The sequence below is a fragment of the Dermacentor andersoni genome, chromosome 1, assembly GCF_023375885.2.
Source record: "Dermacentor andersoni chromosome 1, qqDerAnde1_hic_scaffold, whole genome shotgun sequence".
Taxonomy (NCBI): domain Eukaryota; kingdom Metazoa; phylum Arthropoda; class Arachnida; order Ixodida; family Ixodidae; genus Dermacentor; species Dermacentor andersoni.
Window position 1 is genome coordinate 307,203,998 of NC_092814.1, and position 27,685 is coordinate 307,231,682.

Genomic DNA, 27,685 nt, shown 5'->3' on the forward strand with positions numbered 1-27,685 from the left:
GAATTCATCCCTGTTTGGACGACACCAAAGCTTTGAATATCGCTCGTTCCTTTCTCTTGTTTCTGCGGTACACGTTTGACAACACTTCGAAGCTGGCTACTGACAAGGGAGTAGTGATAGGACGGGCGGAGAGCGTTGACAACTGCTGCTCCCCTTTTTCCGGGAAATGGAAGGGAGTGCACGCGTGCGTGCTGGCAGACGATCGCACAGTGGCTGACGTCAGCGTGCTGCTGCTGCTTCTCTTAAGCTGGCATTGCAAATGAGGACGAGTCACCGTCGTTTGATTCCGCATATGGTCTGGGGAAAAAATTGGAAGACGCTTAACGGGAGCTTTAGATCGGGCCCAACTCCGATGCCGTCTATTGAAATACACGTAAAACGTAGAAACGGTTTTCTGAGATAACCACTCTGCCGATTTTAGTACAATTTGTTGCATTTCAGATGGTAAGCTAAATTCTAGTTAATTTGGCAAGCGGAATTTCGATTGAGGGCTTGAATGTTTTAAAAGGAATTTTTAAAAATTAGCAAGCTTGAAAAAATAGAAGCACTAAGTTTAGAAATCCGTAGCTCTGCACCAAGATCTGACATTGCAGGTCTGTAAACTTCATACGTTAGAGCACCAGAAGCGCAGAAATTTGATGAGTCAATTTATATTGACAAGTGTAGTAGTTTCTTGGGTGATAGTCTTTCATCGTCGAACAAGTGTTATCGCTCAGTGCAGGACGCTCCTGCATGTGTCGGAAGTTTCTGGAAAGCTATCGATGGTTCTATCCACCGTCTGTTGTGAACGAACCTAATGCACTCTGATTGCACGTATCCGCGACACGAATGGTGTAGAACTTCCTCAAAGACATGCAGGCGCCAGCGATTACTCTGGAACCTTCGATGGCTCATGTATAAAAGCTGACGCGCTTGACCCACCGATCAGATTTTCGACGATAGCCGACTGTAGTCGCCGCTGTCATTGTTCTTTGAGTGTAGCCTGTTTTTCAGGGCACAGGTTCGCCCTATAAAACGCTCGTTTCGTCATTCAGTTTTCCTGCCTTCTTCACCGTCACTATACGTGGCAATGTCTTACGTAAATTTGTTACATTGTTCAAAGGGGTTTTGCAAAAGTTCTCACATATTGTGTTTTAGAGCTATGTATAATACATAAATAACAACTTTGTTCTCGTAAGATGTAATATTAGGCGCAGTTTACAAAACTGTGATGCCTTTTTCATTGCTGAGTTACGAAGTTGTGAACATGATAGTGAATATTTGCAATTTTTGCCAAATTTAATCAAAAATTTTCAATCGAATATTCGGAACCATTAGTCACTAGATTTTAACCTTTTCTTTTAACTGTACGAAACTTCTTCAAACCTGGTGCACTGTTTGCAGAAAAAAAGTATTTCTCCTTTCCCATGTACTTAGATAGGTGTCCCCGAGCTAAAGGTTCCTCTTAAGCGCATTCAATAATCCCTCACTGGTTCTCATGCTTCCGAGCAAGTGCAGCTTATGTAATCGTAATGTTTACCGGGAGACGCTGGCGGCGTACGCTATGCAGGAAGGCGAGCTTTCTGGTCGAAACGCGGCCTCATGCGTGGCCCGATCCCGTAGGTCGTGCACAGCTCAAACGGCAGCTGCAAGAGGGGTTGTGTTTGAGTTTCCTGGTAACAGAATTACGTTTTCTCGTACATTCAAATCACAATCCGACGCTATTATCTCTGTAGGTTGTGTTTAAGTGGTACATTAGACATTTGCTGACGGATATTACTTTGAGAAATTTAATTAGTTCATTAACGCCTTTGCGTCATGCGGAATGTCTGCGTGATTCACGATGCGTGGCTTTTTGTTTCACGGTCAACGCCGCCGATGCTGACACAGGATTTTCTGCCACGCGAAGCCCTTAGCGCTATCGCGTTAAAAGGAGGGCCTCAAAAGCCTCATGAGAGAGGATGTAGGTTTCCTGCTGCACGCTGGCATGTTCAATGTCTGCAGATCCCAAACTACAGAAAAGCTAGAGCACGCAGTCTCAATAGAAAAAAAGTGCGTAAAGGCGAAATAGATTATGATACGCAGTGAAAATCGAAAAATGAGCTTAGCTATTACTTCCGTAGAATGCTTTGTCGCATGGCAGCAGCTACTACAATGGGCGTTTCTCCTTTTTTTTCCGTCGCAATTGTTGAACTAAGGAAAAGGAACACTGACGAACTGTGTACTTGTTCAAACACGACATGCGGGACAAGAAAATTTAGTCTCCACGAGTCTGAGTAATCTTGCACTGTTAAATAGCTCGTTTCTCCTTGTTCAAACGTTTGCTTAAAGCCGAGGCTTTCCTTGTGCGTCCAAAGTCTATCACTTCAAGCATGGCCTCCAAGATCTCGCGTGCAAGACTTGGACGTCATGCTTGAAGTCTCGACCTTTCTGTGAGCCCTCTCCCGTGTTTAGAACCCCGTTGAATAGCCTTCTTGGTGCCTGTTAATGCAGAGCTAGTTCTTCCCTTCGGTTTAGAGCTATCTATAATCTATCTAACCTCTATCGACTACACGGGCGCACAAAGGGGTCAAAACGCTGCGCTCCCACAACTCGCGGAAATCATGCCCCAATATATCTCACTGAAACTTTCTACGAGCATTTCGTGATGCATTCATGGTGTCTCCAGAGCAATACTGACGTTCTCCGTATGCACAGTTATTCTTAAGCGTACTTTCTTTGACGCATCGCGACTGGTAGATTCCAGTCACGAAAGGGATGCACGTATCAGCGGGACATAGCATTCCTGAGGGAAAAGTACCGAGCGTATTACATTAAAGGAGGTATAAACAAGATAGATGAAGAGTATAATTGAGGACAAGCTAAATAAGAAGGGTGCAAAATGTTTTTAGAGAGTGGGGCGACAATTACCACTGATCGTTTTAGAGCGCCCTCAATCTTCCAATTGCTTCCGGGACACTATGGCATCGTCGGAAATGACCTTGTTGATGATGCCGCCCGGTCAGCCCATAAAGAAACCCTGTCACTTCCTATACCCTTATCAAGGACAGATGCTGCGATCGGCCTTCGTCAACTTGCTCAAACCAGGACTGAAACTTTGGGGAATACCCCGATTGTCTCCAACTGCTTTTGTACATATTAAAACACGTGTTTGTCAACGGTTAATTGCTTGTTTCCTGCAGTACTCGCGACAGCAGGAAGTTTTTTTAAGCAGAACGCGTTTGATATTCAAACACACCTGCACAGGTGTACCACAATACACGTTCTAATATAGCGTTACGCAGAATATGTGCATTTTGCTGCCCTCGGCACCGTGCGCCGGCCAGTCGAGTCGAAGCAAGTAAAAGCCGTCTCCACCGGCTGAATCCTACATTGAAGCGGCAGATTTGAACTTCTCCCGCCGTGATGCAACTTTACTGTGCCGCCTCTGGTTAGGGGTGGCTTTTACGAAAGCCTATTCATTCCTTATTGGAATGTCCGACACACCAATCTGTGACTCGTGCAACTGCGAAGAGACGATAAAGCATGTGTTGTGTTTTTGTTATGTCTATGACAACGAACGCTACGTTCTTCGGAGGGTGCAAAATGGACTAGGTAAAAAATCGTTTTCAGACGCTAAGATTTTCGGACCATGGCCCCGCGCGTCGCAGGCTTACAAAGCGACGCGGGCACTGCTACGTTTCATGAAAGCGACTGGCCTCAGTAACCGATCATAGGTATGAAGTTATGGACATTCGCACGCATTCACACCGATAGTACCTTCTTCCCTCCGTCTCCTTTCTTTTATTCCCTTGAACCCGTTGCCTTGTGTGGGGTAGCAAACCGAACGTGCGTCTAGCTGACCTCCCTACCTTTCCTTCCTTCATTTTCCTCCTTATCCTCCTTACTGTGCTACAAAAGCGGTAAAGGAGCTCTGAAGCTGTATTTATAAATTAAACCAATTTATGCTCACACTAACTCTTATCTGCTGTCTTGCACGATCTTTGTAGTGCGCTGCCGGAGCGCTCTAAGTACAAAATCGGAGTGCCCCAAATCCACCAGCGTTTTGTATTCCGCTGCCGGAAACCACGGCATTGAGTCATTCAGCAGACACTGAGTCATCGCGACGTTTACTCCGTCAACACTTCGACCTCCTTACAGCCGGGGACAGCTGCATACAGTCACATCATCCGGAATAGGTTCGAGTGCTTGTGACGTCACAGAAGGGAACTCCCAATCGTAACATATATTACCGGTCCCTTGGAGTTGCGTTTAACGAGATTCCGTGTATTTGATTCACTCAACGTCATTTTCAGTGCCCGATTGGTAATGGTATTAATTTCTTCGCATTGCATTGCGCACTGTAATTGACATTTATCAATATCACAGCAAGTTCAAGTGCACCATTTTGGTTCGACTCTTCCAAAACTGTCAGCGCAGGTTAAAGCTTCCTTGGGAACCTCGAAGGTTGTCGTGGCCGACTTGGCTTTGATGGCATTCCAAACGATCGCCATTTCCATCGAAGAAAATCTGTTCAAATTCCAACGGAAGCGTAAAGATGAATCCCGCAGTTGATGAATACATTATAGGAACTCCACGCATCTGGTGGCCTGAAGAAAGCCTGTTTCTCATCGTTCGCCCCACATAATCTCAGCAGCATCTGCGGCTGAGACAAGTTCTTCGCCTCGAAAATCCAGTCTAATCTACCCAAAGCGAATGATGTGCCGTTAAAGTCACAAATTCGCGCAGTGTCCCTTCATACAAGATCGTCGGGGAACCAGTGTATGTAGCCTTTCGGTGCGTCGGTAACTAGAGTATGCGGAAATATCTCTTGGGGGCGCAAACATGTGACGCGGGTTCAGGCCACGCTACTTCGCCTGCGAACTGGCAGCGTATGGACAGCAGCCAGACACCACGCCAAAGGCCTCATCGCTTCACCTGCTTGCAGACGATGCGGGGATCCTGAGACGCTCGAACATCTCCTCTGCACCTGCCCAGCCCTTGCACAGGGTCGCTCGAGGGTCACCGCTGCATATAGACACCAGGGCCTCCCTGGTGTCTCCCGGACATGCTGTTCCCGTCCCGCCCCCACCGTCTCGCACTAAACAGCCTGCTGGAGTTTGTGGAGGTGAACGGCATTACAGCTTAACAACTGAGCACCACCGGCCTGCCCTTGCCGGCTCCTGCCTCTCTTCGGCCCCTCCTGGTGCGGACGGATGAGCTCCAACTGCTGCATATCTCCACCATCTTTAACTCACCTTCTCCCCTCCCCTACGACGCTGCGCGGTGCCCCCTAATGGGCTGCAGAATATAGCGCCTTTTTCCCTTCTTATTATCACAAAAACTTCGCGGGCTGCGGAATGGTATCGAGATGTTTTAGATCATACTTCGTGAAATTTACGCAATGTCCCATCATATTAGGTCGTGAGGGAAGCCTCTCGGTGCATCGCTAACTATATGTACACAGCACGCGGAAATATCTCTTGGGGGCGCAAACATACGACGCGCATTGTCAGTCGCGTTGTGTGTAGTGTTGAGAACTATTTTGCGTATATCGGTTTTTATTCAACGAAGAGGACCGGCGTTTCTGAAGCACCAGCATGAAATGGTAAATCTGCTCACTATCTGATCGCTTGGCGCAGGGACTAAAACTTAATAAGAGCGCATGCTCGGGTCGACCAACGTAAGGCAACCACGAAACACCTAAGCGGCAGGCGCTATAAAATATTTGTGGTACACCGGCATCCTTCTGACGCATTTCAAGTCTAGTAGGCTTGAAAACACTATATGTCTGCGCTAGCCTCCTCCATGAGGCCGATGGCACGGCTCAACACAGCGATGTGCTTCGGCATTGCCTTTTTTTTGCCCTGTAAAGCGGTAATATTCGAGATGGATCACATAAAAAGAATGCGATGGCTATTTTTGAGGACAAAATTTCCGTAATAAGTGTAAGTGCGTCGTAGAGAACGGAACGAACACAACCGAACAAAAAAAATTGGTTATCATCCTCTGTCTCGAAAAAGAAAGAGAGAACGGGCTAACGCCGCAATACGTTCATGGCATAGTCACGCCGCACAAGATTTATAGATCTATAAACGTTGATGCCACATGCTTGGACTAAGAGCTATATAGAACAACGTTATCTGTAATCCAGCACCTACCACTGCTTAGGATGTTCGCGCAGTTCGTAAACGGTCGCTTTGCTGGACAAGTATAGTTCACTCCTGTAATGTATGCTGTTATTACTAACCAAAAGTATTTTATTCATGGGTGGCTCCTGTCGTAGCAGAACGGCACTCACGCTGTTACGATCGTCATGTATGTTTCATTGCTCCTAAACCACAGCTTAGAACTAAAGGATAATACTGCAATAAGGTCACATTAGTGTATGGAACTTTCAGAAATACGCAATTGATCTCCCAGGCTGATTGTAGACCTGCGCGCACACATTGCGCTTCGCGCTCCGTCTGCCTCAACGTCTCCAGGAAGTTAGGCCATACTGACTTAAACCACTTCAGTACGTCTCACAGAATGTTTTCCACGTAGAAGTCACATCATACTAAATAGACCACGCGAAAACAAACGCCAGAAACTACCGCTGAGCGTATACCAGCCATGCAAAACGGAGCGCTCGCCCAAGCCAGCCAGCTAGCCAGCAAGCTCCTAGTCCCTTTTAACACAGGGCAGCCTTTTTAGGTGCCACAGGAAAATAAAGTTTTTTGCCGTCTCTCACAGTTCACTCTTTTTTTTTTTCGTGCACTGTAGAGTTTCCCCACAATATTGCAGAACTATCTATGAGCAGTACCCCCCCCCCCCCCCACTTCGTTCACAGTTCCGCAGATAATGCCGCGCCAAGACGGGCCAAGCCAAGTTTGGCGTCGCCAACAGAGTTGCATGGCGGTACATGGGTAGCGTCTCGTAGCCTGCAGCCAACGCTTTGGGTACCATCGCATGGGTAGATCTGGGTGTGCTCCACGCGGGTCTTGCGGAAGGATTGGCGACGGCTCCACCAGGTGTTCTTTGGCTGCACTCTGCGCAGCCGTCGTCTGTGCATCGGTGTTCAATAGGGGGCGTGCCGATGTGTGCGGTTGGCAAAGGGGTGTGTTGGGCGTTAACCTGGCCGGTCTGCTTTCGGTTTGTCTGCAGAGCCGTTCCCAATGCAACAATAGGTTCGTGGTTGACTGGATCCAATCGATTTGCGACTCATCCATTTGACCGGACAGGCGCAAGAGTTCAGTCAAACTTGGCGGTGTTCGGGGTTTATTATGCAGGCGTGAGCAGACCTGCAACACGTGGGCAACTGTTTCTTCGGGGGCACCGCACATAAGGCACAAAGGGTCCGAGTCGAACAGCTCCTGTCGTCGTTCTTGAGTGGCCAAAGATCCTGTGCGAGCTTGGAAGAGTAGTTCGCTCGGTTTGTCCCCCCTGTAGTATGATTCTCTGCAAGGTTCCAGTTTATGTTTCGCTTAGCACGATGGATTGTTTCTTTGAGGTCGCTGTGCTCCAGATGTCCGCGCTTGTCTGTGTTATCCATTTGCTCCCTTCTTTACTCCATTCGCTTTCACTTTTGGTTTCTTGGAGTTTTGGGTATGCGCCCGAATTTTGTTTCGATAGAGCCCAGTCGTTGCATCCAGAGGGTCTTTATGCTCTTATACCGCAGATGTAAGTATATTCTGCGGCTGTAATTGGCTTCGGACATAAATTTCCACCTACACATGTATTGCAATTTTGACCTTGCTTCTCGAATTTCTAACGGTGACCAGCCCATTTCACCTGTTATTGCGACATTGGCTGTGAAGATGTTTCCTCCCAGGAGCCAGAGTCCAAGTTCGTTTTCATGCCGGTTTAGACATTTTATTGTTTGTGTCGAGTATATTAGTCTGTCAGTTGCGTATGTTGTTGCTGGGACTGAGAATGTTTTCCACAGTGTGCGACCAACTGAATAAGGGTTGTGCGAGTGTCGGGATAGGTGCAATACTCGACCTTTTAGGCGGTTCGATTTTTTTATTATCGACTCAGTTTGTTTTTCGAGGTATTCTTTTTGTCTGATCTTTCAATTCCAACTTATAAGTTGCTGTCTTTGTTATAGAATTTCCTTATAGCGCGAATGTCAAACCTTCAGATTCTGTCTTTAAGCTCATCCGTTGCGATTTATCTGCGTTGAACTTGCGGTAGTCCTCAGCCGCAACTCGGGAGCAGATTTCAAGGAGGTCCTGTAGGTCTCCTGCCGATTCAGCCAGAAGCACAATATTGTCAGCGAATGCCAAGCATGAGATTTTTGCGTACACGTCTTGGTGGTGTGTTGTTATTGTGGAGAGACTCACTCCAGGTCCCTCGTCATTTAGTGCTTTCCGGAGGTTGTTTATGTAGATATTAGATAAGGTCTGTTATAGAGGACATCCATGTTTTAATCCGGCTTTTAGTTTCACTTTCCGAGATTTTGGTCCATGGACTCCATATACTGCTGTGCATTCTTTATAAAATGCCTTCAGTAATTCAATGAATTCCTGGTCCAATTTTATGATTTCAAGCTTTTCCCATAGTTTATAATTTGGTACAGAGTCGTAGGCTTTTCTATATCTGGGAAGGCCAGAAAGGAGTTGCGATTTTTTCTTTCATTTCATCTCGATTATTTGGGTGAGTTAAAATGTGATCACTTGTTCGTCTTCGGCGACGTAAGCCCCCCCCCCCCCCTCCCCCCCATTTTGTGATTCACTGTATAGTTTTTTTTTTTTTTCACAATAGTTTTGTAATCTACGATTTAGAGTTCTACTGAAGAGCTTTAATATGTTATTGAGCACCGCTATTGGACGATACGCATTGATGTCATTTTCTGTTTTGCCTTTGCGAATGAGTTGTATTAAGGTTTCTTTCCAGGCTTCAGGTATATCTTCTGTCGCAAGAATGTCATTGAAACAGTTGCGTATGCCGACTGCTCATAGATGGCGCCACTGCGCAGCAAAATGATGGCGCCCATGAAAAAAACGGTCTATGTATGTGCACTACATTATGTGTATGTACGTGCGCGTGCGCATGGTTTGTGCATTTCTCCCCTCGCACCTGCTTGATAGTTTGCAGACACGATTCCCACGGCGTGATCTATGCGCCGCGCTTCACTGTCAGCAATGACCACAGCCTTTATAGGGACGCGCAAGTAAAACACGAAATCAGCCTAGACGTATAAAGCTTCCTTTAAAAATTCTGCGGGCGTGTATTTCGAGGGAATATGTTTGTTATTCGAAGAGGAAGATGAAAGTTCTAGTTATTGAATTTCGCGTCGAATCCACAACGCCGGTTCGTCCCTGTGACGTTAGGGATTTCAAGGTATTTTATCGTACTTAGGCCGTGTTGGCCCAGCACAAGTTCCCGAAACTCGCCATGTTCAATGTTTGGCTCCTTTGAGAACACCATTCAGTCTGTCCTCACCGCTAAAGAATTAACTAGGCCCTTGAAGACGCTGTCAAAATCTATGACGTCACGCCAAGCTGGTGCGGGAATTTCACAGAGGCGTCGCCAGCCATTTTGTGTTGCGCTTTTTCTGAGCGTCTTCTCAGGGTGAGAGTGGTGTTTGTGACCTTGCGAACGGGTACTTTACTGATACAGAAGAAATCGCCTTTCCCTTAAGTGGCTCATTAAGCAAAACTGCCGTCAGAGGGCGTTTTCGGGGCGACGGAGACGGGACTGGACGATGCTGCCTATTATACTTTCAGGACCTTTTCCATCTTTTGCAGTTGATTGTATCAGTCTCTTGGATTGTGTGCTCTTACAGGCTGCTTGCAGCAAAACAGGTTCGGAAGGCCCATTCAACTAACGAACAAACCACTGAGCCTTTGTGGGTTTGCGGATAAACTAACTTGAAACCGAGGTGTTCGGATGCAAGCAGCCTACAAGAGGAGTTTCGGATCATTGAAGAGGACCTAACGAGGAACGGGTAACCTGAGCAATTTATTCAATGAACGATGAAGTTCGTTATGGGTAATCAGCAGACAAGCCATGGATGCTTCAGCATCGAGAAAAAAGCGCGCTGCTGTGGCGTATATTCTAGGTGTTAGCTAAGCCCTATAGCTCACGTTTTTAAGAAACGTGGTGTACAAATCGTGCATGTGCCAGCAAGCAAGCTTGAAGGTACCTTGATGAACGTGGAGCATACTCTCTTTCAAGAACGTTTTCCTGGCGTGGTATACAAAATACCATGCGCCGATTGCGAATGGGTGGTATTGGCAAAAGCGGAAATTTCTGCTGGCGTCTCAGAGAGCACTAGGATGATGCCGACAAAAGCCACACAGACTCGTACAACTGACCTCGCACAGCATGCGGAGAAGACGGGTCACGAGATAAACTGGGACAACGCGCGTATCGCGGACACGGAGAAAACTTGACAACGAGGCGCAATCTTGAATCAATAATATTTAAAACGCAAATAGCACAATCAATAGATCATCTGGTACTCGAAACGACGTGTATATTCCAGAATTTTGAGCCATTTGCTGAACGCTATTTAAGAACCTTGTGCTTAGCCGACATTCCATTGTGAACAAGGGATCTGTACAGATCCAGAAACGTAATTTTATTTTTTAATTTGACCTTGGTCAGTGTCCTGCATGCTTTATTTTATAACAATGCTTTGACCTAGCCAGACGGTATTCCGTCGAACTCTAGAAAATACTACAAGCTACGTTGTGCATCCTCGAATGCACGATAGGAATAATACAAAGTAAATTTTCTTCTCGCGGAAAAGTGCAGCATTCACACAGCTGACACATACAAGGGAGAAAAGAAAGAGCGCAGTTTTTTCACCTAATTCAAAACCTCCATTCTTTCACTAGACTTTCTTAGCACGCATGTACAAACACACATTACTCGTAGTTTATCTATGAAGGTAGTGCGGAAAAAAATACCACAGGCAACGTAATGACTAATGCTACTAGACCTAGACACACAGCAGTCTGGTTTGTTCAACAGCTGCAATGCCTTTGCTCCCTCCTTTCCCAGAAGCGTATCTCACACGAACATTCGGCTTGTCAATAAAAGGCCTCACCACCTTATCGATTCGTTGCTCGCTGTCAACCCATAAATCCGCAAATAACCACGAAATCACGTTATATGCTTAACTGAATTTGCGACAGCTGAAACAGCTTCGCTTGCTGCCTACTTCTGCGGTGTCCAGTGTGGTTAATATAAAGGGAATGTTCAAGAATGCCGCTGTTAAAGGTGCAGACCACATTTCGGTGTCGACAGAGTACATGACATCAATGTTTGAGAGCAAAACCGGCGATGTCGTATAGCCATGTCTCCAGACTTTGCTTTCTTGTCGACTCGATCGTTCAAGGCTACGAATGCGTTGTTCCGTTACCACTGCGAAAGGTTCCAGCAAGGAGCAAGTTATCGACGCTGTTTTCTCGCTCTCCGAGTTCGAGTTCCGGTTGCTACTGCTGATATTATAACGTCCTCAGTTTCTGCATCAGTCGAGACTTCGCCATGCTCTTCAGCCGCTGTTTTAGTGCCTGGCACTGTTCTTCGGTGTCTCTCAAAACCAGTTCCATGGGTCAAACGCAAGTGCCAGCGCGATGGAGAGTTCCATTATCGCTGGTTAAAGACCACGTCCGGCATGTCTGCATTCCCATGAGCCCCACGGGCCAGAAGCGCAAGTGAATGGCGAGCCTCGGGGCGCTTGTGACCACACATTCCGCACATGTAACATTTCGGCGTATGGCAGTTATTGAACGTATGACCTTCTCTGCGGCACCTTAGGTGGAAGGGCGGTCGCCCTGGGATAACTGCAAGAAATGTTGTACCGCTCAGTAGTAACTCCTGCGGCAGGTCTTGTTCGGTAACTCCTTTCTTGAGGAACATGCGCATAATCACGGTGGTGGATGGGACACAATCAAGCTCTTTATGCTCCACGCAGCTGACGCCTTTAACATCACCGAGCTGTTCCAAATAGTTTCGCAGAGGTTCTGCTGACATGTCGGACGGCACCCAGTGAACCTTTATAAAGTACAGCTTGAGGCTGGCATTGACGATTGCGCAGCGCTGTTCACTCGCCTTAATGCCGCCAATTTGGGCGACGAATCGTTTAGCCTCAGTCGTCCTCATCTTCAACACACATGCGCTGCTGAACCGTATTGGACAGATGGATTGCACGTCCCGAGGTTGAACTCCATGTTCTTGCAGTTCTTCTTTTTTTTTTTTCAAAAATGCCGAGTCAGCATATGGGCGTCCTTCTGGGTCACAATACACAAACAAAAACGCTGCGCTCAGCATCTTGTGGCGACAGGCCAAACGCTCGTTTACGCACGGCGGCCATGGCGCAGGGATGAGGCAAGGCCTCGCGAGCGTGCCGGTCCCACTCGACAGCCTAATGCGGAATTCTTACGATACGTCAGCTTGTATATCTGACAAGTAATCGCGAATTGTTTCAACGAGGGCCACCTGGTAGCCGACAGCAGTTTCCTTTAAGAACTAAATAAAACGAACAAAAATGAGCGTTATCGTGACATTGGGTTTTGTTAGTGCGAAAGGGATACGTCGCCATTTCGCTTGGCTTTTGCTTTGCCCACGGTGGAATGAAAAATACAACAGGGCAGCTGTCCTTCCCGTAGGCTAGGAATGATTGAACTAGAAAATTTTCAACTGCTTGAATAGCTTTCGAAGCCTCCAATACTACTTGAGAACTCAGCTCCACCGTGATAATGTTCTTCCGAGCATAAATACGGATCTCTCTCACATGACCTCAAGCTATTAGATTGTAATATTTGGTCAGAGATTGCCTGTTCAGCCAATTCGTATTCGCTCCCGATGTAGTTGCCGTGTAGCCAATGGAGAAGAACCGTTCGCCACATCTACATTTATGAGTGGAATCACTGCTGCTGACGTCGTGCGAAGCTTAGGCTTCAAGTGGCACGATTGGACTAGCGTGTAATGACTGTACGAGTCCATCTCTGCTTCTATTTATCTGCGAGATGAATCTGGAAGCCTATAATCTGTTACGTCACGGTTTACAAAGGGCTGGGCTACCGCCGTAGGACTCCCTTTGTCAGGAGGACGCGGAGGTGCTCCGTCCCTCATCACGGAGAACGACGTCTTCATTGGAGCTCCTGATAGCAAGAAGTCGCACAACTTCGAGGAACAAGAGAACCAAGGACGTTCATTCCGCACTTCATCGAGAGGGTGTGCATGCATTTCATGAGTGCCACAGCGCTTCGTAAATAACTACATAAGATGGATGCTAAGCGCAAGGGGCAGCAGTCAAAAGCGTAGCTTTACTTTCCGTTCGCGTCTGCCAGAATATTGTCACGTGGCAGTGACTGTGAAGAAAGCAGCCAAACTGAGAAAGACGAAACTAGCGTTTTATTGGGCGAACTTGTGCCCTCAAAAACAGGCTACACTCAAAGAACGGCGACAGCGGCGAACACAGTCGGCGATCGTCGAAAATCTGATCAACGGGTCAAGCGCGTCGGCTTTTATACGTCAATCGTCGAATGTTCCAGACTAATCGCTGGGTCCCGCGCGCCTTTCACAAAGTTCTACATTATTCGCGTCGCGCACACATGCAATCCGATTACACAAGTTTCGGTCACAGACAGTGGATGGAACCATCGATAACATTCCAGAAACTTCCCACACATGCAAGCGCGTCCTGCGCTGTGCGATAACATTTGTTAGGTGGTGAAACGTGTCGCCCGATGAAGACAAGTACGTGTGTCAATATAGCCGCGCGCAGCAAGAACAGAAAAAAGCTGCACGGGAGCATGTCAGGCAAGTAGCCTCGATGGGCAAGCCCCTCCTTTCCTTTAGGCGGCCCATATGCGCGTTGACCCTTGGCAAAAACGAGTTACATCCAGAGCGTTTGTTGTTGGACCATTCGTAAATGATATTTATAACGCAAACAGCCCAAACTATAAACGTACAAGAAAAATGGTCAGACACCGAGTTTGGCTGTCCACCTTTCTTGTACCGCTACTTCCCTGTTTCGTCTATGTTTCTCCATGGTCTCCGAAGCTTCCCAAGCATTGTTCGATTTGGTAGCTCGTAGTGAACGCGCCCGCCGCTGCTCTAAATGACCTCTTGCATATCGCGCGGTGAGTGCCTATTTCCGATGCGGTATCATTCTTCGTATTTATTTTTTATGAACTGCTAGTATTTTTCATTCCACCGTGGGCAAAGCAAAAGCCAAGCGAAATGGTGACGTATCCCTTTCGAACTAACAAAACCCAATGTCACCATGACGCTCATTTTTGTTCGTTTTATTTAGTTCTTAAAGGAAACTGCTGTCGGCTCCCAGGTGGCCCTCGTTGAAACAATTCGCGATTACTTGTCAGATATACAAGCTGACGTATCGTAAGAATTCCGCATTAGGCTGTCGAGTGGGACAGACACGCTCGCGAGGCCTTGCCTCATCCCTGCGCCATGGCCGCCGTGCGTAAACGAGCGTTTGGCCTGTCGCCACAAGATGCTGAGCGCAGCGTTTTTGTTTGTGTATTGTGACCCAGAAGGACGCCCATATGCTGACTCGGCATTTTTGAAAAAAAAAAAAAGAACTGCAAGAACATGGAGTTCAACCTCGGGACGTGCAATCCATCTGTCCAATACGGTTCAGCAGCGCATGTGTGTTGAAGATGAGGACGACTGAGGCTAAACGATTCGTCGCCCAAATTGGCGGCATTAAGGCGAGTGAACAGCGCTGCGCAATCGTCAATGCCAGCCTCAAGCTGTACTTTATAAAGGTTCACTGGGTGCCGTCCGACATGTCAGCAGAACCTCTGCGAAACTATTTGGAACAGCTCGGTGATGTTAAAGGCGTCAGCTGCGTGGAGCATAAAGAGCTTGATTGTGTCCCATCCACCACCGTGATTATGCACATGTTCCTCAAGAAAGAAGTTACCGAACAAGACCTGCCGCAGGAGTTACTACTGAGCGGTACAACATTTCTTGCAGTTATCCCAGGGCGACCGCCCTTCTACCTAAGGTGCCGCAGAGAAGGTCATACGTTCAATAACTGCCATACGCCGAAATGTTACATGTGCGGAATGTGTGGCCACAAGCGCCCCGAGGCTCGCCATTCACTTGCGCTTCTGGCCCGTGGTGCTCATGGGAATGCAGACATGCCGGACGTGGTCTTTAACCAGCGATAATGGAACTCTCCATCCCGCTGGCACTTGCGTTTGACCCATGGAACTGGTTTTGAGAGACACCAAAGAGCAGTACCAGGCACTAAAACTACGGCTGAAGAGCATGGCGAAGTCTCGACTGATGCAGAAACTGAGGACGTTATAATATCAGCAGTAGCAACCGGAACTCGAACTCGGAGAGCGAGAAAACAGCGTCGATAACTTGCTCCTTGCTGGAACCTTTCGCAGTGGTAAAGGAACAACGCATTCGTAGCCTTGAACGATCGAGTCGACAAGAAAGCAAAGTCTGGAGACATGGCTATACGACATTGCCGGTTTTGCTCTCAAACATTGATGTCATGTACTCTGTCGACACCGAAATGTGGTCTGCACCTTTAACAGCGGCATTCTTGAACATTCCGTTTATATCAACCACACTGGACCCCGCAGAACTCAGCAGCAGGCGAAGCTGTTTCAGCTGTCGCACATTCAGTTAAGCATATAACGTGATTTCGTGGTTATTTGCGGATTTAGGGGTTGACAGCGAGCAACGAATCGATAAGGTGGTGAGGCCTTTTATTGACAAGCCGAATGTTCGTGTGAGATACGCTTCTGGGAAGGAGGGAGCAAAGGCATTGCAGCTGTTAAACAAACCAGCCTGCTGTGTGTCTAGGTCTAGTAGCATTATTCATTACGTTGCCTGTGGTATTTTTTTCAGCACTACCTTCATAGATAAACTACGAGTAATTTGTGTTTGTACATGCGTGCTAAGAAAGTCTAGTGAAAGAATGGAGGTTTTGAATTAGGTGAAAAAACTGCGCTCTTTCTTTTTTCACTTGAATGTGTCAGCTGTGTGAATGCTGCACTTTTCCGCGAGAAGAAAAATTACGTTGTATTATTCCTATCGTGCATTCGAGGGTGTACAACGTAGCTTGTAGTATTTTCTAGAGTTCGACGGAATACCGTCTGGTCAGGTAAAAGCATTGTTATAAAATAAAGCATGCAGGTCACTGACCACGGTCAAATAAAAAATAAAATTACGTTTCTGGATCCGTACAGATCCCTTGTTCACAATGGAATGTCGGCTAAGCACAAGGATCTTAAATAGCGTTCAGCACATGGCTCAAAGTTCGGGAATATACACGTCCTTTAGAGTACCAGATGTTCTATTGATTGTTCTATTTGCGCTTGAATTATTATTGATTCGAGACTGAGCCTCATTGTCAAGTTTTCTCCATGGCCGCGATACGCGCGTTGTCCCAGTTTATCTCGTGACCCGTTTTCTCGTCATGCAGTGGGAGGGAATTTGTAACTGTGTGGCTTTTGGCGGCATTATCCTTGTGCTCTTTGAGACGCCAGCAGAAATTTCCGCTTTTGCCAATACTACCCATTCGCAATCGGCACATGGCATCTTGCATACCACGCCAGGAAAACGTTTCCGAAAGAGGGGATCCTTCACGTTCAAGTCACCTTTAAGCTAGCTTACTGGCACATGCACGATTTGTACACCGCGTTTCTTAAAAACGTGAGCTATAGGGCTTACTTAACACCTAGAATATACGCCACGGCAGCGCGCTTTTTTCTCGATGCTGAAGCATCCATGGCTTGTCTGCTGATTACTCATAACGAACTTCATCGTTAATTGAATAAATAGCTCAAGCTACCCGTTCCTCGTTAGGTCCTCTTCAATGATCCGAAACTCCTCTTGTAGGCTGCTTGCATCCGAACACCTCGGCTTCAAGTTAGTTTATCCGGAAACCCACAAAGGCTCAGTGGTTTGTTCGTTAGCTGAACGGGCCTTCCGAACCTGTTTTGATGCAAGCAGCCTGTAAGAGCACACAATCGAAGAGACTGATACAATCAACTGCAAAAGATGGAAAAGCAGCTGAAAGGATAATCGGCCGCATCGTCCAATACCGTCTCCATCACGCCGAAAACACCCTCTGACGGCAGTTTTGCTTAATGGGCCACTTAAGGGAAAATGGATTTCTTCTGTATCATTATATTACCCGCTCGCAATGTCACATACTCCACTCTTACCCTGATAAGACGCTCGGAAAAAGCGCAACAACACAAGATTGCTTGTTCCCGCACCAGCTCGCTGTGACGTCATAGATATTGACAGCGTCTTCAAGGGCCTAGTTAATTCTTTACCGGTAAGGACAGACAGAATGGTGTTCTCAAAGGAGCCAAAGATTGAACACGGCGAGTTTTGGGAACTTGTGCTATGCCAACACGGCCTAAATACGAAAAAATACTTTTACATCCGTAACGTCGGAGGGACGAACCGGCGTTGGGGATTCAATGCGAAATTCGATAACTGGAACTTTCACTTTCATTTTTCTCTTCTAATAACTAACCTATTACTTCGAAACACACGCCAGCAGAATTTTCAAAGCAAGCTTCATACGTTTAGACTGATTTCGTGTTTTGCTTGCGCGCCCTATAAAGGCTTTGGTCATTGCAGACAGTGAAGCGCGACGCATAGATCACGCAGTGGGAATTGTGTCTGCAAACTGTCAAGTGGCTTCGACGGCATAAATGCACGATCCCTGCGCATGCGCACGCTCATACAGATATTTCAGTCCACATATGTAGGCCGTCTTTTCATGGGCGCCATCTATGAGCAGTCGGCATACTCAACTGTTTCAATGACATCCTTGCGACACGAGATATACCTGAAGCCTGGAAAGCTCCTCTTATCCTCTTAGTATCCATTATTGTATGTTTGTGTTCTCTTTATTGTGCACAGTGCCATTTCTGTAGGGGGTACAGACCCCGTCAAGCCGAATTCATTTGGCTTTTTGTCTGTACTGCTGTCATCTGTACATGTATAGATGCAAATAAACTTGTATTGAAAAGAAAAATACAATACACACATTCACAGAGGCAAGCGGAAAGGAGAAAATGACATCAATGCCTATCGTCCAATAGCGATGATCAGCAACATTTAACGCTCTTCAGTACAACTCTGAATCGTAGATTACAAAACTATTGGGAAACAAAACTGTACAGTGAATCACAAAATGGCTTCCGTCCCCAAAGACGAAAAGTGATCACATTTTCACTCTCACCCAAATAATCGAGATGAAGTACAAGTAAAAATCGCAACTCTGTCTGGCCTTCCAAAATATAGAAAAAGCCTACGACTCTGTACCACATTCTAAACTATGGGAAAGGCTTGAAATCATATTGGACCACGAATTCATTGAATTACTGAAGACACTTTATAAAGAATGCACAGCAGTATATGGAGTCCATGGACTAAAACCTCGGAAAGTGAAACTAAAAGCCGGATTAAAACAGGGGTGTCCTCTATCACCGACCTTATTTAATAGCTATATGAACAACCTCCAGAAAGTACTAAATGACAAGGGACCTGGAGTGAGGCTCTCCACATAACGACAGACCACCAAGAGGTGTACATAAAGATCTTATGCTTGGCATTCGCTGACGAAATTGTGCTTCTGGCTGAGTCGGCAGCAGATCTACAGGACCTCCTTGACATATGCTCCCGAGTTGCGGCTGAGGACTATTTACCTCAAGTTCAACGCAGAAAAATCGCAATGGATGAGCTTAAACACAAAATCTGAAGGTTTGACATTCACGCTAGAAGGCAATTCTATAACAATGTCAGCAACTTATAAGTATCTTGGAATTGAAATATCAGACAAGGATACCACCTCGAAAAACAAACTTATTCAATAATTTAAAAAATCGCACCGTCTAAAAGGTCGAATATGGAACCTATCCCGACACTTGTACAACCCTTATTCAGTCGGTCGCACACTGTGGAAAGCATTCGCAGTCCCAGCAACAACATACGCAATTGACACACTAACGTACTCGACACAGACAATAAGATGCCAAAAACCGGCATCAGAACTAACTTGGACGCTGCACTTGCTGCTTTGAGATGATCATCTGCACCTGGACTTGACGGTAAGTCCTGCTGTTGTACTATAATGCAACGTGGTTGTCCAGTGCAGTTCCGAAGCAGAGGAAAACCAGCCGTTTGGGGCCCTCCTAAAGCCACGATAAGCGCCTTACCAACGGTTATCTTACCAACCAGTGGCTTTAGCTAGCTGTGTCGGTAAGGTGATGTAACGGATGGTGCTAACTAGTTAGAGTGGTTCATGGAAAACAATGAGCTTTATCCTGAAATGATAACCCGATTTAGACGTCTGCGGTCTACTATAGATGTGGCCATTAATCTCTTGTGCATGATCGAACACGAAAAAAGGAGGCGCCGACTTGCAGGAGCAGTTTTCCTAGATGTCAAGGGTGCCTATGACAATGCACGAAGGCATTCTTGATGACCTCATTAATTTTGGCATCGGCGGCCGCCTCTACATGTTAATTGTAAACTACCTAGATAGTCGGCGAAGGCACGGCGTTCTCCGCGGAGTACCTCAAGCAGGAGTGCTCAGCCCGAGCCTTTTCAATGTTGCCTTTATTGTCCTCACAGAAATATTTCCCGATACAGTATGCATCAGTACCTACGCCGACGACATATGCCCATATGGGCGTCCAGAGTCACGCGACCGCAACTTCGTGCAATATTGCAGCGAGCTGTTTCCTTAGCGTCTCAGTACATGCTGCAGGGCCAAGGACTTCAACTGGCCACAGATAAGTGCGCTGCGATAGCGTTCAAATGAAAGCTTACGTCGGTATCCAATTATTATCAACTGCAATGTCATTCCATATGTGACCCACCATAGATACATGGGCGTTGTCACTGAACGCGGTGTTTCATGTTCGAAACATGTTGCAATGTTACAGAAGAAATTAGCAGGACTTGTTCAAGTTTTTCGCTTTCTGACCGGTATGAACTGGGGCCCATCTGAGCATTCGCTACTCCGGCTGTACCAGGTGGTGGTGGTGGTGGTGGTGGTGCTCTCTACGCCGGCTACATTCGGTATAGGCTGCCAGTTTTATCAGGTATGAGCCAGTCATGCTTGCGTACGCTGGAAGAAGAAGAAGAAGTATTTTAATGATTGGAAAATGTAGAGAGGTCGGCCGGATAATGGAGCATCTGGCCTGCTACTCTACGTAAGGGAAGGGGAAGAGGGGAAGAAAAAGTGTCACAATGGGGGATGATAATGGGAGGAACGAGGTGAATGACACATTACACAACTGGTATCACAGGCGTGAGTCCAGGCCCGTGTCACCTAGGAAACGTGAAAGTGCACGCATTGTCTCTGTCGTCTGCCAACTCTGTGGCCACGCGCCTAGCAAGAGGTCCTCCGACAGTGGTCCATTGTGTAAGTGTCTCAATGTATCTGCCAATGTCAGTCTTTCGCGCGCATACTCAGGGCACACCACGAGCACATGTTATATATTCTCTACAGCGCCACACACTGAACAATCCGGGGAGTCTGTCCGTCCAATAATGTGCAAATATTTGCGCGTGGAGGCGACGCCTAATCGCAGTCTGTGTATCAGGCATGTATGAGTGCGTGGAATTCCACGCAGAATCGGAAATTTCATATCGGGATCCAGCCATTTAAGGCGGACGTGACGAGCGTCTGGCTGGGCCCAGTATCTTCTCGTCGCACTCCTCATTAATTCCGACAGGAGGCATGTGATGTCCGGCCTGGAGAATGGTACTACAGTTCGCAGGCCATCGCTGAGGGCGCGCCTTGCTGCAGCATCGGCCATCTCATTACCGTTGAGCCCACAGTGTCCCGGGATCCATTGGAACACGATGCGGTGGTGTTTTTCTTGAGCGTATGAAAGTAGCTCGGTGATCTGCAGGGCCAGAACCTGATATGCGGTGTGGCGCAGGAAGCATCCCAAAATTTGCAGCGCGGGTTTTGAGTCCGTGAAAATGCACCACTCTTGAGGTCTTTCCCCGCAGATGTGGCGAATCGCTTCCCGAATAGCCACAAGCTCTGCAGCGGTTGATGTTGAATTATGGTCTAGTATTAAACCTCGAGTCATCTGTTGGGCTGGTATCACCACAGCTGCTGTCGATGCCCTAGGTGACGCGGAGCCGTCTGTGTACACATGAACATATGTCTGGTATTCTGACCAGATGTACGTGAGAGCAAGTTGTAGTCCACTGACGGGAACCAAAGATTTCTTTAGTATGCCGGGGACATGTACGCATACGGAAGGTTGAACCATCACCCACGGTGGTATGACGGGGTGATATGGAAGGGCATAGCCTGATGTTATGTGGGGTAGATGGCAGCGGAGTGCACTTGAGAAACTGCTGTCCGGCCGCTCATGTAGAACCGACGTCAATGGATGGCAATGGTGTCGTGTCAGTAAGCGTAGATACACACGAAGTGGTTCGTGGGACAGGTATATCGGTAATGGACATACGTGGGCTTCCTCAATTGTGCCTTTGTTGGAGGCACGCCGTGGCAACCCGAGGCATATTTTGAGTGCCTGCGCTTGGACGCTCTCTAATGTCCGTAAGCAGGAAATGCTCAAGTTTGAGAGTATCGGAAGGCTGTATCGAATGTAGCCTACGAAAAGAGACTGATAAAGTCTTAGTAATGAGCCTTCCGTGGGGCCCCCCATGTTTTCAAGCACAGATGCTGAGAACATGTCTAGGGGTTCCACCTTGCGCCTCAATTTATGGTACAATTTGAGGAAGCTCGCGTCACTCATACCTGTATTCCTGCGATGCGAACCTGTTCGATTATTGCTGCGGCTCTTGTGCCGTCACCGACGCCATCTCTTATCGACACTTCCCGACACCCGGCCAGACTCCACTTTTTCGAGAGCCATTAAATGCCAAGAATCTGCCATACCATCATACCTTGCCCCTGCGTCATGATTTTTTAAGAAATACGGGTACGTCTCCCAATTCCCGGAATTTCTGAGAAATCACGAATACCTAACGTGGATCTGACGTGACATGAAAACCTAACGTGAATACCTAACGTGGATCAAGATATGTCAAAAGAATATGGCTCATCGGCGAACGTATATACAGACGGATCGGTCTCGCCATATGTGTCAGGTTGCGGCTTTCGTCGTGCCTGCATGCGCATCAAGTCATTCGACAGTTACGTTCGCGAAACAAGACGACACCGACATCCACGGAACTAGTGGCAATCAGAGGCAGCGCACTATATTTTACTACAGCCTCCTCAAGTATGGACAGTCTTTAGCGACGCGAAATCAGCTCAGCATATACTTAGAGCCATAATGGAAGAAACTCTTACAGAGTATTCGCTCTTCAGACTGCCGAGCTATACGTCCAAGCGGCAGAGAACGGCCACCACATTACATATCAGTGGGTTCCCAGTCACTGTGGTGTACACGGCAATGAAACGGTCGATGCCGAAGCGAAGAAGGCGCTCGAAGAACCCGAGCCGCTGCATGCGATTCCTCGTTCAAGAGCGGACGCCAAGTGCCTTCTCTCAAGTATCATCCGAACAGAGGCAGAAAAGCACTGAGAAAGTCCGGATAATCGCCACAGACGACTCGAAAGATTGGACCCTACCATAGAATTTATACTACCACCTAAAATTCAACGCATCTGCATGCACCAGTCTCCTGTACAGACTTAGTCTGGGAGTGGCGTTTACACGCGAGTACGTGCACCTCATGCGACGCACCGAGTCTCCAGACTGAACTGTGCAATGTGGTCACGTGCTGTGTGACTGCCCTCAGTGCGTGGAAGAGCGTCAAAAGTTAATCAATGCCCTTACGCGCCTCGGCAGGCCGCCGCTGTCGGGGGACGTTATTTTAGGCCGTTGGCCAGACGTTAAATCTAGCTTTAGAGCCATCCAGGCCTTACTTAATATCTTACAAAGCACGGGTCTGGACTGTAGGCTTTAAGTTGTCCAAACAGCTTACTATATGCTTAGTTCACGATTCACTAGTAAAAAAAAAACATAACAACAAAGAATGAATCACAATATTTTCAATGAAGTTGTGTAATTAACAAGACCAGAGTATTAAACAGTATCAACAATTAAAAAAAAAGACAGAAAATTTACTAATGCGACATTCTGACGGAAGGCTAAACATTGCGACATAACAGCGCTATAATGCGACAATAAGGTGGAAAACATAGTGCAAGTACAAGAAAGCATGGTGCGACAACCGTAAAACCTCACATTTCTTTAGTGATGTAGTCAGTCAAGGCGTCAGGACTGAATCGTAGTTGTACCGGCATGCAATGCTATCCGGGAGCGAATTCCATAATCTGATAGCACGACAAAGAGCAGAGTAATGGAATGCATTTGTAGAACAGTAAAGGAGGGCACAACTTAAATGATTATGAAGCCTATATGACATCCATGGAGTAGGGTCCTTTCAAGCATGCGGGTGTTCGAGTGGAGTGAATGAATTTGTGGAACAGTGATAAAAGGGAAACGTCCCGGCGAATGTGCAAGGATTGTAATGAAAGCTTAAGTTTTATTTGCGTTACACTGGACTGGTAGCTGTAATTGTTTATGATGAAGCGGCTTGCTCTGTTCTGGATCCGTTCTAGCGTTTCAATGAGGTATTTCTGGTCAGGGGACCAAATGGGAGATGCGTACTCGAGCATGGGACGAACGAGAGTTAGATAAGCTAGCTTGCGAACTTTAGAAGGGACATTTCTTAAGTTGCGTCGCAAGTACCCCAACGATTGGGAGGCGTTAGCTGAAATGGACGTGATGTTCTCTGTCCAAGAACGATTAGATGGGAATAGAACTCGTAGATACTTATATTGTGTAGCCATTGCAACAGTGTAATTATTAATATGGTAAGGACAAGGCGAGGTTGTTGACTTCAGGGTAAACAATATTACTTTGCATTTCGAGGTATTTGAAGTAATTAGCCATCTATTGCAACAGCTCATAATTTGTTCGTCTTGCTGAAGAACGAACCGATCATCTGAACTTTTAATTGGGCGATAAACTATGCAGTCGTCGGCAAATATTCTTATAGTGGAGGAAATATTGTGAGGTAGGTCGTTAATAAAGATTAGAAAAAGCGAGGGACCGAGGACGCTACCCTGTGGTACATCAGAAGAAACGCCCGTTACGGAGGAAGATTAGTTATTTGCAATAATAAACTGCTGACGATTAGATAGAAAGTTATGGAGCCATGCCAAGGTAAGGCAGTCCAATTTGAGTGCGGATAGTTTTGATATTAGGCGACAATGTGCGACACGATCGAATGCCTTCGAAAAATAAAGAAACAAGCAAACAATTTGTAAGTTATAATTTAAGTTAGGGTGTAGATCTGTTGTAAATTCATATAACTGTCTCGCACGACAGGCCCTTGCTAAAACCATGCTGATTATGAAGAAGGAATTTGTTAGTCTCAAGATGTCTGTAAATATGCGAAGCGATGATATGTTCTAGCAACTCGCAGGGAATGCATGCCAAGGAAATGGGACGATAATTCTCACAGGAGTTCGTGCTGCCATTTTTAAATACCGCGATATAACTTTCGCCATCTTCCAATCTGTGGGAAGGTGGCCAGTCGCAAGTGACTGTCTGAATATGTGAAGGAGAATTTTGCTTCAAATTTCTACCGTATTCTTTAAAACCTTCGAGTTTATACCATCTATGCCATATCAAGAAGACATCTTCAGGTTATTTATGAGAGAAGACATCCCCTTCACAGTGACCTCAATAGGTTCCATGTATTGGTAGTTTAATTCTGAAACACAAAGTATATTTGAAGTGTTCTCTTGTGTAAATACAGAGCTGAAGAATGAACTAAAATCCTCCGAACATTCGCTGTCTGAAATAGGAATATTGGTGCTGTTTTGTAATGACAATTGATCGGATTCGCTGTTAGGCTTTATTATTTTCCAAAACTTGGCAGGATTGTTTTTAAGCAGCTCAGGAAGATAATTAGACAATTATTTATCTTTAGCTTCACCTAAAGTTGAGCAGTACTGTTTAAGGTAAGTTTTGTAATTCTGCCACGCAGTTGATGTGCGATCTCGCTTAGCAATATTATACAAGTGTTTTTTTTTCTTATTCCTCATGCGCTGAAGCTTTTTAGTGAACCAATACTTCAACTTATCGTTCGTTATATTAACGAGCGGAACATACTTGTCTACAAATGCGCACAGTGTGTTTTTATACATTAGCCAGTTTTCTTCGACAGACCTATCGTAAAATGATGGCCACATTGTATTTACGAAGAAAGTTTCAAATTCTGAGATTATTGTTTTCTAATTACCCTTATAGTAATCATGAATTTGCTTTTGCGTTACATGCATAACCGGTAGCGTTGTGTTTATTGTTATTTGGAGCAAATGGTGGTCGCTGAAACCATCCAAGTATTCTATGTGACCTATTGTTTCAGGTGCAGTACTAAGAATAAGATCAAGAACATTGGCACCACGTGTTGGTTTCGTCACAGCTTGAAAGAGATTGAAATTTAAAGACACGATGAATTCAGACGATATATCACAAAGAGATGATAAATTCGTCCAATCAATTAGAGGATAATCGAAATCCTTAAGAAGAAAAACTACATCAGCCAGGACGAGTTTCATGGCTTGGTTGATTGTGTCGCGCAGAGCACAGATGAAGTAATTGTTAGAATCTGGCGCACGATAGCAATTAACTATTAGTATCCTAAAAGATAAGATCGTGCAGGCCACCCAAACAATCTCGAGATCAGAATTAGTGTTGGCCAAAAATGGCGTAATGGCATTATTTACACCAATCAGGACACCGCCCACTCTTTTAAGAGACCGGTCACACCTATATATGTCATACATGTTTGAAGATAAAGAGATTTCATCATTTTTTATTGCAGAATGCAGAATGTGTCCGTGAAAGCGATAATGTCGGATTTACTGTCTTCCAAGAATGAAGAGATGAGATCGCGCTTTGATAATAGCCTAGGCTTCATATGTTTGCATACGATAGTGATAGCAAGGATGAAGTCGCGAATAGTTTGAGTGCTTGGTGACTGTGCGCATGCTCCCAACCGTAGCTATCTATTCAGTGGGACAACTGCCCTTACAGATCCATCGTAGATATAAATCCTTGAATCAATATGCATTTTGTCCACTGAAAGCTTAAAATCTTTATGGGCTTTCACAAATTCAATTAGCTTTTGTCTAGCACGTTGAGTTTCCAGTGCTAAATCTTCGCGAATGGAATATGACGTTCCCTTCAGTTTGTGCGCGGAAGAGAGAATGCGATTTAAAGAAGGTCAGCGTGGCTATTATGGGTCTACGCCTTGTCTTCACATTTTCCCAACCGATGCACCCGCTCAAATTGTTGTTCATTTATTTTGATGCCAAGCTTATCTGCAGAGAAGTCGGTTATTTTCTGCTCCGACTTTGCCGAGTCTTCTCTAGCATTATCTTCCAAACGGAAAGAAAGCTGATTCGAAATCGGCAGCGTATTCTCGGAGTCGTTATAGTGTGCCTTAATAACCACCACCTGCACAGACACAACGCGTACAGCGTCGGCATCTGTCCCAGCTTTGGGTGTGCGATTTAATTCTATTGCTTTTTCCAAAGACACAATCTTGTCACTCAAAAATTTTGTTCTCAGATTCCACTTGCTTCTCCCTGGCAGACTTCAAATCAGCTATCAGGGAAGCTCGACCCTCTTCAAGATTGCGAATAGCATGTATAGCCTGGACAAGTGAATCTGCTTCACTTTTTGTCATAGGGACAGGATTACATGCTATATCTCCCGAAAGCCATAGTAAAATAGCAGACAAGGTACGAGATTAGCAAGTAAACAGAGCCATAAAAAACTTGAACTTTTCAATAGCCTGCGGTGGGCACGACACCGCCGACAAAGAGTAATTACTACTTCTTAACCAATGCGAACCTTTCAGGTAACTAACCTGTAATAATAGCCAGTGTGAGTGCGGCACCTTAGATGCGATGCCGTGCCCGAAGTGGGAGCCAGCCAGCTGTCCTTTATATCCTGCATCGGCTGCCGTGAACGCACTTGATGTAATCCCAGGTTGTCAGGTGGACCAGTTGGATTCATCTGTAACTGGCGAGTGATGAGCTGGAGTGTGCAATCGTCGATGTGGGTTGGCAGGCAGCAGCAGCAGGTCGGCAGGCGGTTGTCGATCCGGGCGAAGACACACGGACGATACCATCAGCGTTATCGTAGCCTGTAATAATAGCCAGCGTGAGTGCGGCATCTTAGATGCGATGTCGTGCCCGAAGTGGGAGCCAGCCAGCTGTCCTTTACATCTTGCATCGCCTGCCGTGAACGCACTTGATGTAAACCCAGGTTGCCAGGTGGACCAGTTGGATTCATCTGTAACTGGCGGGTAATGAGCTGGAGTGTGCAATCGTCGATGCGGGTTGTGAGGCAGCAGCAGCAGGTCGGCAGGCGGTTGTCGATCCGGGCGAAGACACACGGACGATACCATCAGCGTTATCGTAGCCTGTAATATTAGCCATCCGGCACGATGCGATGTCGTGCCGCCTCGTCATCGTCACCCATCATGCGCCTTTTTCTTCCCTCTCTCTTTCCTTCTTCCCCTTCCCCCAACGCAGAGTAGCTGGCTAGAGGAATGTACCTCAGGCCGACCTCTCTGCATTTCGTATCATTGAGCCTTTCCCTCTCTCGCATGCCACAAAATCGTGCTTTAAAAAGCAATAAATAGGTGGCCCACGTTTTACAGACGCACAAGTCCGCACTCCGAAATGATGCGCGGTA

At 46.4% G+C, this 27,685-nt stretch overlaps 1 pseudogene; it reads right to left on the bottom strand.

The window, feature by feature from the left end:
* Window positions 1-4,892: 4,892 nt before the first annotated feature.
* Window positions 4,893-27,685, bottom strand: part of LOC140219025 (uncharacterized) — a 54,051-nt pseudogene continuing 31,258 nt past the window's right edge.